The sequence below is a fragment of the Tachyglossus aculeatus genome, chromosome 22 (assembly GCF_015852505.1).
Source record: "Tachyglossus aculeatus isolate mTacAcu1 chromosome 22, mTacAcu1.pri, whole genome shotgun sequence".
Lineage (NCBI taxonomy): Eukaryota > Metazoa > Chordata > Mammalia > Monotremata > Tachyglossidae > Tachyglossus > Tachyglossus aculeatus.
The window spans coordinates 24,456,268-24,468,535 of NC_052087.1; the positions used below are offsets into that span (position 1 = coordinate 24,456,268).

The 12,268-nt window shown below is 41.3% G+C and overlaps 1 protein-coding gene and 1 non-coding gene across 2 annotated transcripts in view; one reads left to right on the forward strand and one right to left on the reverse strand.

Annotated features, from left to right (window-relative positions):
• The window catches only part of LRRC4C (leucine rich repeat containing 4C), a 1,005,802-nt gene that overhangs the window by 887,254 nt on the left and 106,280 nt on the right, over positions 1 to 12,268 (reverse strand). The window lies entirely within an intron of this gene.
• LOC119944222 lies at positions 283 to 420 on the forward strand. The gene has a single exon (XR_005455720.1). It is a non-coding gene; the product is annotated as a small nucleolar RNA SNORA7 (small nucleolar RNA).

Sequence of the window (12,268 nt, forward strand, 5' to 3'; positions counted from 1 at the left end):
CACTTATAAAATCCTCCACAATGTGCTGAATAAACAGTCTCCTTGTCCACCTTGAGACTCGCCTGGCCTGCGTTCTTCCATTGCGAGTGCCCGTCTCCCCGCTGAGCCGGACGCGTGGAGGCAGACGGCAACACCCTGCCCATAACGAGCTCAAAATAATGAAGCAAATAGAAAGGGGTACTATTGCTGACAACACTGGAAAAGGATTGCAAGGGTGAGACATAATTTTTTTTCCTTAATGAAAATCTGTCAGCTGCAATATCAACATTCCAAGCCTCACTCTACCTCTCAGGGTCGCACCTGGAGAGTTTCCAGTACTCTACCAGTCTAGACTATGGGAGGGAGAGTTAAGCAGGGGCATACCCATTCCATTCCTAGCTTAGGCGGTGGCTAGCGAGTGGAAGGCAATCTGCTATAAGTCAAAACTCACCTGTGCAGGACAGCAGCGGCATGGGAGAGAGTTGAGGACAGAGACTCGGGTTTACTGTGCAGAAGGAAGCAATGGTAAGCTGCTTCCATACTTTTACTAAGAAAATTCCATGTATACCCTGCTAGAACGATTGTAGATGGAGGTGAGGCGTTCTGGGACAGACCCATGGAGTCACTATGGGTCAGACATGACTCGACAGCATAAGACAACAACTGTCTTATGTCTCCCCTAGGAGAGGGGAAGGAAAGAAGGGAAAGGGCCATTTTAAAGGAAGGGGGAAGTAATTATCAAGTCCTCTGTCAAGGAAGTGAAATGGATGTTTGTAGTCAATTCAGTACAGCTTTCAAAATGTCTACCTAAGAACTCTATGGAAACAGAATGGCAAACAGTGGAAATACACAAATCGTCCGGGCATGTTTATTAGTCCTAATATATCCCAAAGTTTTATCTTCTGCCATCAGTATACTGGTCTTATTTAGGGCAAATTACACTCTACAGTATTAAATCCCAGATCTATGAAAACAGGCCTGTGTCATAGTCACATCATTTGCAAAAATCTGTCACCCTCCACTCACAGAAACCGAGCTGCAGATTTATACGAATTAAGATAAAAAGCTTCCTCTATCCTGACTATATTATGAATACCAATAAATCCAATCTCATGCTTTATCATAATTAAGAGAAAGCCCAGTAGCCCATATAGGTTTCATATATATCTCACAGCAATCCTGACACCACAACATTTTCACAGATTACATTGTCAATCATAATACCCAGCAAGGGCAAGAAACCTATTTTCTACAGTGGCCTTGTCAATGAGTAGATCTCAAAGACTTTGTATGAGCTGCAGAGGCCAAAAGGAAAAGAGATGAAGAAGACGGAGTATTTAATTAGGTCAAATGCAACAGACCTCATTAAAGCTCATTCTCTTCCTTTATCCGTTTAGCATATTCTAGGGAGAAAAGGACAGACTGCTTCATGGTCTGGGTACTCTAATTATTATTTTAATTAAGAGACTTTAGTGACAATCCTTGCTGATTCTCAGTAGCCACACACCCATGATCTAGGTATCTTATGGGCTCCCAAGAGCTTACTACTGTACTCTGAAGGCAATATGCCCTCAAGAAATACAATTGTTTGATTGATAATGAGTTTTAATATACTTCCTGGAAGAGAATACAGTTCCAGTTTTTAAGGCAATACCTAAGTATGTTTTTTTCTGAGGGCATGCTGTAGAGAAGCAGGGTGGCTCAGTGGAAAAAAGCACGGTCTGTGGAGTCAGAAGTCATGGGTTCAAATCCCCGCTCCACCAATTGTCAGCTTTGTGACTTTAGGCAAGTCACAACTTCTCTGTGTCTGCGTTAAATCATCTATAAAATGGGGATTAAGACCGTGGCGAGCCCCCAGTGGGACAACCTGATAACCCTGTAACCTCCCCAGCGCTTAGAACAGTGCTTTGCACATAGTAAGCGCTTAATAAATGCCATCATCATTATTATCATTATTAGTTCCAGATTCTGTGGCAATCTCAGCTACAGTAAAAATGATAATTATCCATCTTAAAGCAGAGTACCTTAACACAGATTAAAAACCAATGGATGCCACTAACAAGGATGAATCCATGTATTCATCTCTGCACACACACACACACAACTTTCTTCTGACTCAGTTTTGCTACCAGTGCTGCAGCTTCTCTACCACTAGACCTTAGCCCTTTTGCAGAAGAAGATAGTCCTCAGAAGCCATGTAGGGCTTGGGGAAGGAAATATCCTAAAGCCAGGGACACAGAAAAAGCAAATGGTCACAGAGTGTTGGGGGGGATTAACATGGGCACACAATAAGCGTAAGATGCTCTCTCATGGGGCTCCAGGGGAGAGTCAGCCATCATTGACATTTATTGAGCACTTAGTGGTGCAGAGTACTATACTGAGAACTAGAGAGCGTACATACACTACTACAGAGTTGGTAGGCACATTTGCTGCCCACAAGTTAAAGGGAGAGACATCTTTTAGCTCCTTGCTTTGTCTGGGAAGTCACATTGGGTTAAAGTTAGGGAAGGTTCTAGAATTAAAGTGACATTCCAAAGCACTCAATATCAAATGAATGGGACGGTGGCATGTGTAAACAATTCATATAGTAAATGACTCTGTTTGGTAAGGTGGTTTGGCTCTCACGTAATGTTAAACATAGACCGTGAGCCCGTTGTTGGGTAGGGACTGTCTCTATATGTTGCCAACTTGTACTTCCCATGTGCTCTGCACACAGTACGTGCTCAATAAGTACAATTGAATGAATACTTGTGTTTCTGCCTTTTGGGGGCCTTCGGCCTCAAAAACCTATGGGTCTTAAACCTAATAATAATTGTAGTATTCTTTAAGCACTTATGATGTACTGAGCATTGGAGTAGATACAAGATAATCAAGTCAGATACAGTGCCTGTCCCACATGGGGCTCACACCCTAAATAGGAGGAAGAACAGGTATCGAATCCTCATTCTACAGATGAGAAAACAGAAACAAGGAGAAGTTAAGTGACTTGCCCAAAATTACACAGCAGGCAAATAGCAGTGCTGGGTTTTGAAGCAAGTTCTCTAATTCCCCTGTCATTCATTAATTCAATCGTATTTATTGAGTGCTTACTGTGTGCAGAGCACTGTACAAGCACTTGGGAAGTACAAGTCGGGGCTGTCCATGTTTTACCCACTAGGTTACACTGCTACCAACACTCTGCTGATGAAAGTTTATTTTCCTACAATGAAGAACCAACAACATAGTAGTTTGAAGAACACTAATGACAATTACGAACAATCTGAGTAGCCACCATATTTATGTATATAAATTTTCTAATTTTAATAATTTTATTCCATTGTTCATATTTCTTGAATCACCTTCCCTTCTTATTTCCCTTCTTTCTTTTTTTCTTCCCTTATCCTTTCTCTTAATTCCCCTTATTAATTCACTTGGGGCATTTAGCTATAAAGCCATTGCAATAAAAAATATTCAAAGGGTCAGGACAAAACGAAGAAATAAAGAAGTCATTATACTGGGAAAAAATTTCAAATTGACTACATTAAACCTATGTAACATTTCATATTATGTTAGTCAAGTAATGCTTCCCTATTCTTTGTGAACTCTAATTCTTACATTTCCTCACTGGTTTCTGCAGTATCAAATGATAATTATTGAGCATCATGTATCTGTGGTCTTAAAATACTTGATATAGACTGAAAATAAAATATATAGATTTAAAAACATTCCACCTTACTGTATGTATAAATGTGACTTCATTATAAATTCATTGATGTTCTTGAACTCTATGTATCTAAGGAGCTGTATGTTTCGTGGAATTATATCCACCCAGATAATTAACCATTATTTTATAGAGAGGTTTGGGTTTTTTTTTTTACACTCTATTTTATAATCCTCATGCCCATTTTAATAAAAGTTTTCTTCAACAATCCAAAAGCCATGCCCTTTGTAAGAAACTACCTGGAAACTGTCTGGAAACCATCAATTCAGCATCTTTCCCAATATTTTATCTTTGTCTTTTTGATCATGAGACAGTGAAAAGAGTACACTTTAGTAGTATAGTAGTAGTAGTAGTAGTAGTAGTAGTAGTAGTAGTTATAGTTTTTGTTGCTGTTGTTGTGAAGCAGCGTGGCATACACAGGCCTTGAAGTCAGAGGACCTGGGTTCGTATACTGACTTTGCCGTTTACCTGCTGCATGACCTTGGGCAAGTCACTTCACTTCCCTGTGACTCAGTTCCCTCATCAGCAAAATGGAGATTCATTGTCTGGTCTCCCTCCTACAATGGTCGCCTCATGTGAGATCTGATTATCTTGTATCTATCCCAGTGTTTTGTACAATGTGTGGCATGTAGTAAGTACTTAACAATTGTCATCATTATTATTATTATTACTACTACTACTAATAGTAATAATAGTAGTAATGCTTATGGGCTGTCCACTGGGTGCAATGGATTGTACTAAGTGTTTGAGAATAGAAATCACAGAAATGACATAGTCTCTGTCCACAATGATTTACATAATTGAATTACATGCCCAGAAAGTCCTTAGAATGGGTGTATTTTCAATATTCATTCATACAATTGTATTGAATGAATACAATTGAATGAATACAATGACTACAATCCTCCTCCCCATCCCACCCCCCTTGTTTCCCTCCCCACAGCACCTGTATATATGTTTGTACAGATCTATTACTCTATCTTGTATATATTTACTATTCTATTCATTTTGTTAATGACGTGCATCTAGCTTTACTTCTATTTATTCTGATGACTTAACACCTGTCCACATGTTTTGTTTTGTTGTCTGTCTCCCCCTTCTAGACTGTGAGCATGTTGTTGGGTAGGGACTGTCTCTATATGTTGCCAACTTGTACTTCCCAAGCGCTTAGTACATTGCTCTGCACACAGTAAGTGCTCAATAAATATGATTGAATGAATGAATGAATTTATTGAGCACTTATTATGTGCAGAGCACTGTACTAAGTGCTTGGGAAGTACAATTCAGCAACAAATAGAGACAATCCCTGCCCACAACGGGCTCATAGTGCTGGAGATTGTTGGTGGGCTTGTTTGACTCTTGGGAGCTACTCAAGAAGACTTGTTGGAAGGGAAAGATTTTAGGAGGTCATTGTGGCCTGTCAGTCTTAGGGAGGGAGTGTTTTTAAGGCTAGGAAAATGGTCAGTTGTTTAGATACTTTGAATAAGCCACTCTCTCCTTGTTGTCCTGGGTCTCAACTTGCAAACTTGGCAAATTTGCTGAACATTTTTAGCAGCAACAAAACAATTAGTAATGGAGCTGATGATGTTATACTCCCTGATGTTTCTGAGGATGAATTGAACCCAGCTTCTTACTGCATCAGAAGAAAGAGGCTGCAATTTACATTTTGTACTTTGCAGCATAATTTGTTTTCACAAATCAAATTAATCTACTTTTCTTTGGCTGGCATCATGCAATCAGTTGCAAATGCTAAATGGAAATGTCTGTTGCATTTGTCAAATCATGACAATGAGACAGGCAGAAAAGATTTCTAGAAAAAAAATCTATCACTATTGCCAGGATTGCCCCCCTGCAATCCCAACATTGAAATTGTAATTCTCTCAGAAGTTTGTTTACCAGAACACTGAACACTCCATTTCCCCATTTTCCTTCCTGAATTTTCTAACCACAGGACCCAGTAGCAAATAGCTTCAGAAGTGAAGACGTAAACCATAAAGGTGCAGTTATAAGATTACCATATCCATAGGGGTACCATAGGAATGAGGGGGAATAATCATAATGGCATTTATTAAGTGCTTACTATGTGCAAAACACTGTTCTAAGTGCTGGGGAGGTTACAAGGTGATCAGGTTGTCCCATGGGGAGCTCACAGTCTTAATCCCCATTATACAGATGAGGGAACTGGGGCACAGAGAAGTCCCTAATCCCTTAGAGATATATTTATTTCACAATAGCCACACACATCCCCACCCTGTAGTTGTCATTATCATTAACACATACATAATCCAAACCCAGGTAGTAAGCACCTTTGTAAAACTGAAGATGGCAGCAATCTAATGTTGATCAGATTTAACTGAGTTTTGGCTAAGTGTTTTCAATTAAAAGCATCTTTATTTGTGTCTTTAAAGAGGTTCCCCACTAACCCCAACCCTGGGAAAAATAACCTGAAGGTTTAGATTCAATTATGCAAGGAGCAGAGCTAGGGCAGGTGTCCTCTATCTTGTGTCCCCTTTTCATCAAGCAAGTGTGAGAAGTGGCATTAGGGGCCAAGAAGCCAGTGTATTTGTGTGATAAGTTCATTAATAAGGGTGCCAACAACAACAGATTTTTTTCTGGGTTCCCCCACCGCTCCTGCTTCCTTCTGCTGTATTGTACTTCCCTTGGTGCTTAACGCAGTGCTCTGCAAAGAGTATGCATTCAATACATACCATGAACTTGGTGGACAATTGTGTAAGCTAACACCCTTCCTCTAGCCCTCGCAAGGAAGAAGATGTCAATGAATGGGATATCATACGTTCTGGTTTCCATTACCAGTTTCGTTATTCTCAACTGGGAAACTCTGCACTTGGCCCCGTATGCCTCAATTTTTCATTTCTATAATCAGGTTGATATTTATTGATCTTCCTCACAAAGGATCAGGAGCATTTCATTTATAGCTTCCTTAGAATAATATAAATGTACAGCAATATATCCAAAGGCTGATTTATGTAGGGAACAGAGTGTGATGTACAAATAGTTAACAATCTGTATTTCCACATTTTATATGATTATTTCCTTAAAGATCCTTTTTAGGCTGCCAAACCTGCTGAAGGCAAAGATTATTAGCTATCATTTAGTAAACTCCAATGATGCAATTGGGACTATACTTAAGCAACTGAATCCACAAGGAATCCGTATCATTGCAGAGATTGAAAATATGGAGGACAATGCATATCAGAAGACTGTACTAACAGAGATGTAATAACACACATAAATGACAACTCAGTATCTATAACTGAACCAAAGCCAGGATGATTATGAGGAAAAAGAAGAGCAGATCTCTCTGAGCCCATTTTCCATTCATATATCTATTTGTCAAAGGTGATGGAACTCAGATCCCATGAGATCCTTTTTTCCACACTTTGTCCCACTTAAAATCCAGTTGCTAATCCATCATATCATAGGAAGAATAAAACTCACATTATTTTGTGATGGACACTACCAAGACTGTACAATACTCTCCACAACTTGAATTGGAAAGGGAAGTGTTTTTATATTCTCCCCATCTTGTCTGTAAACTCACTGGGGACGGGGAATGTATCTACCAGCTCTGATATATTATACTACCCCAAGCACTCTGCACAAATTAAGTGCTTACTAAATATGAATGATTTGTTGATTTTCAGTCCTCTAATTTTTAGAGAACCAAGGTTTACATAACTTAGTCCATGCTCCATCTGAAGCATGTTTAGAAAAATGCACCGTACCCTAAACATGTCTTGATGTATGGCATGTTAAATGGATGCCAGGGAGCCTAGAATTCTACATAACAATAATAAAAATAATAATAATAATAATAATAATGGCATTTGTTAAGCGCTTACTATGTGCAAAGCACTGTTCTAAGCACTGGAGAGGATACAAGATGATCAGGTTGTCCCATGTGGGGCTCACAGTCTTCATCCCCATTTTACAGATGAGGGAACTGAGGCCCAGAGAAGTGAAGTGACTTGCCCAAAGTCACACAGCTGACAATTGGTGGAGCCAGGATTTGAACACATGTTGTGTCAGTGTCAGTACTTGTGTCAGTGCTGCTCAGATAACTATTCCAAGGAAGGACCTGAGTTTTAGTCTTACAAATGTTAGGAGTAAAGCCAATTCAGAAACCTGTTAGCTAGTCAAAAAGTTAAAAGGAACCACATCAGTAGGGACTGGTAGGTCAACCTTAGGGCTCCCTAACAGTATTGCCCTAGAATTGTCAGTGTTACTCTTACCTTCCTCAGGTTCAGACTTCATGGCACAGAAGTGAGCCCTGGGCTGCTTCCATCATGAAGCCAACACTGGTGCCTCCCCTTCACCGTCCCATCTGTCGTCAAGCACCCCGCTGCCATGGTCCCCCAGGCAAGGAGCATCCACTGCCTCCGCGTGTCCCTGCAGTGGTTTTCCTTGCTCCCTTTCCTCCCAAGCTCCAAACCACAGTCTGAGCTGAGCTCTGTGAGGCAGAGTAACTCCAAGCCTCTTTGTCAGCTCCGTGGAGTAGAGAGGGAAATCTGAGCTGCATTGGCACATTGTGGTCCAGTGAGAGCACTGCAGTGATCCAGGGTGAGCCCTGCAGTGCTGAGAGGAGGCTCCAAGCTCTCTCTGCTATGGAGCCAAGATTCTCTGGGGCACAATCCAAGGGCCTGAACCACTTCTGCTACAGCCCATCTGCACTGTATGCCAGTGCCCCCCATCCAGCTCCACTGTCGGACCAGCTCCAGAAACCCAAGACTGCTGCCCCCTTCCAACACACACCCCAATGCCAAGATGCCTTGGTGAAACCCACTCCCGGCCCCTGCCCCCAAGCGCAGACTGAAGTATAGCCTGGAGCCACTGCCAAGTAGGACATCTCCAACCCCTGCCTCTTTGCCGCTTAGGATTGACCCTATTACCTTGTGTTACCTCAACACCTTCGTATTTTGGGGGTGCCCCTCAACTCCCCTTTGGGCACATTGTTCCAAGATGGTTGGCCAAGAAGTGGAGATCAATGAGTCCACTGGAGTTGGGACCAAGAGTGATAATAGGGATGCCAACAGTCTACTCAACTGCCAACAAAAAGTCACGGAATCAGACTGATAACCCAAGGGACTAATGATGGTTTGCACCAGGTGGATCGTGTTTGGAAGGGCCGAAGGGAGCTGACCGTGCCAGGTAGGGGCAGCTTTATGCAAATGACCGGGAAGCAATGTGCTTATAATAATAATTAAAGTAGTCTGACTTGGAGTAAGCTGTTGTCTCTGTGTTCTCTTCACGACATCTCCCTAGGAGCGGTAGTCATTGGCACCTTTATTTGTCCAACCATGATGCAGGTTTGAGAGATGCAGAGTGCTGGCTCTCGTTCAACTTTGAGGATGAAGTCCTCAATTCAGCTGTTTCAAGGAGAATTGCTATTGCAGCTTGCCTACTTCAGACAAGTACATAGACTTTATCTACCCCTTTCTTGATTCTTTCACTAGGAGGAGTCATTCCTTAGGAGCAATCAATTGCTCAAGCAGGCTCTTATACTGGGGGATGAGAGAAATGTCAGCTTCTAAGATGTTGAGATTGGCAAAGCATGCATAGTTTAACACAGCTTTTGTTATATTTCAATTCACTGAGAAAGTTCCTAAGTCATTGATCCCCTATGTCCCGTCTGCTCTACAGATGATAGATATCATACATAAATAGGTTACGTTGTGTATTTAATTATACATACAATAATGTTGGATGGAACATAGCTATATAGAATAAGAATACTTTATTGTGAAAGACTGGGTTAGCTAGCAAAAACTTATTTATACAAGGGCTGTCCCTCCCTATTTAGACTGAGTCCCATATGGGTTGGGAATATGTTCAACCTGATCTGTATCTATGCCCATATTCAGTACAGTGGCTGGGACATAGGAAACACTTAATACCATAATTATAAATATCATAGTTATTGTCAAACATTTCAGTTGGTTACTATTGCATGTTTAAAAAAAAAAAAAAAACTTCCCTGGAAATTGTTGTCAAACTGTTGTCAATTTGGCTGACATAGTTTACAGTTTATAAGTAGTTCTGTGTAAGCGTATTCCAGTGACTAGCTAACCTACCAGCTTAGGTATATATCAGTGAAACCAAGAAAGCTTGCAGATGGGCCCTTGCCATCATCTGCAGTTTTTCCAAGCACACCCGGATGCTTATTCTCATGATCAGGATTTTATCCAGGCTAAATTTAGTAGTAGTAGTTGTAGTAGTGGTGATGTTAGAAGTAGTATCCCCTCCTCAAAAATCTCCCTTCCTCAAAATCTCCAGTGGCTACCAATCAATCTGCGCATCAGGCAGAAACTCCTCACCCTGGGCTTCAAGGCTGTCCATCCCCTCGCCCCCTCCTACCTCACCTCCCTTCTCTCCTTCTACTGCCCAGCCCGCACCCTCTGCTCCTCTGCCGCTAATCTCCTCACCGTACCTCGTTCTCGCCTGTCCCGCCGTCGACCCCCGGCCCACGTCATCCCCCGGGCCTGGAATGCCCTCCCTCTGCCCCTCCGCCAAGCTAGCTCTCTTCCTCCCTTCAAGGCCCTGCTGAGAGCTCACCTCCTCCAGGAGGCCTTCCCAGACTGAGCCCCTTCCTTCCTCTCCCGCTCGTCCCCCTCTCCATCCCCCCCATCTTACCCCCTTCCCTTCCCCACAGCACCTGTATATATGTATATATGTTTGTACATATTTATTACTCTATTTATTTATTTATTTTACTTGTACATATCTATTCTATTTATTTTATTTTGTTAGTATGTTTGGTTTTGTTCTCTGTCTCCCCCTTTTAGACTGTGAGCCCACCGTTGGGTAGGGACTGTCTCTATATGTTGCCAATTTGTACTTCCCAAGCGCTTAGTACAGTGCTCTGCACATAGTAAGTGCTCAATAAATATGATTGATGATGATGATGATGATGAAGTAGTAGCGTGTATTAGTGAAGTATGCTGAACTAAGTCCTTGTGAAGTAGGAATAATAAAGTGACACATTCCCTGCCCACAAAGATCTTACATTTTTATGGGGAAGACAAATGTAAATGAGTGTACTTTGACCTAGAGCCCAGGCTTTGGAGTCAGAGGTCATGGGTTCAAATCCCAGCTCTGCCAATAGCCAGCTGTGTGATTTTGGACAAGTCACAACTTCTCTGTGCCTCAGTTACCTCATCTGTAAAATAGGGATTAAGACTGTGAGCCCTCTGTGGGACAACCTGATCACCTTGTAACTTCCCCAGCGCTTAGAACAGTGCTTTGCACATAGTAAGTGCTTAATAAATGCCATTATTATTAATAAATACAATTGAATTAATTAGAGTTCACCTGTGTAAGTAAGTGAAATTACAGCTGGTGTGCTTCCAATCACAAACATTTGAGAAGGGCTCACCAAGAGAACCTCCCCACATACCTTCCAGGTTCCAGATTTGTCTCTTTTTAAGTTAGGTGAAATGATGCTACAATGTCACACGAAATTTCAGTGTTGAAGAGAGAAATGGATAATGTGATAACTTTGTCTTGTTTGATTACCATTCCCAGTGCACCTGAGTCCAAGAAAGGAACCTTTAGGGTCAGGCTGTATGTGTGATTCACCTGTCAGGCTCATAGAACAGTGCTTGGCACAAAGTAAGCACTTAACAGATACCAAAATTATTATTATTATTATTTGTGAATTTTTCAAGGCAAGACCTTTGGGGCAATCTGTTCATTGGTAGGGGTGGGTGAGGCAATGGGGGTTTGGGGTGAAAGCAGGCAGAGAAAAGAAGCAAGTGACAGAATTGGATGATATATGCACACAGGGATAAGTATACATAAGGAAAGGAATGGGCTCTAGTACAGTTGTATATTTCATGGGTATCATCTAAAAGTGAGTAGCAGCAATTTTTAAGAGGGTGCTATTAGTTTATGAAACATGGGAAAAGGAAGCCTGACAGTGCTGGGATTGCTGCTACTTTTTAATGATGCAGCTGTTTGGAGGATAATTAACATTTTAATTACTTATTTAATTAAATTAAATATTTAAATTTATGCCATTGAGGATTTCAAACCTTAAAAATAATCAGTTTCTAAAACAGATAGTAACCTAGTTGTTAAGATTCTGCAGATCAGGAACTATATACTCTAATCGTGCCATTTTTCAAAGGCCTAGTCTGAAAATGCATTTGCAATTATGCATTAAACTAAGCCTGGTCTGGTAATTTCATTTGTCACAGGACACCTTGTGATCAGTGGATCATATGTGTTGAGCACTTAGTATGTTTAGATCATTTAGACAGTGCCCAACCGCTTAGCACTGTGTGCTGCACACAGTAAGCGCTCAATAAATACTATTGAACGAATGAGTGAATCACTGTATTAAGTGCTCGGGAGAGTACAATATAACAGAGTTGGTAGACACACTCCCTGCACACAATGAGGCGGGGAGGAAGATATTGATATGAGTAAATAAATTACAGATATGTAGCTAGGGGCTGAGAGAGGAGCCAATAAAAAGTGCAAATCCAAGTGCAAAGACAACACAGAAGGTAGTGAGAGAAGAAATGTGATGTTAAAGGATACCCAGGATGACCACTACCTTGCTGGTTC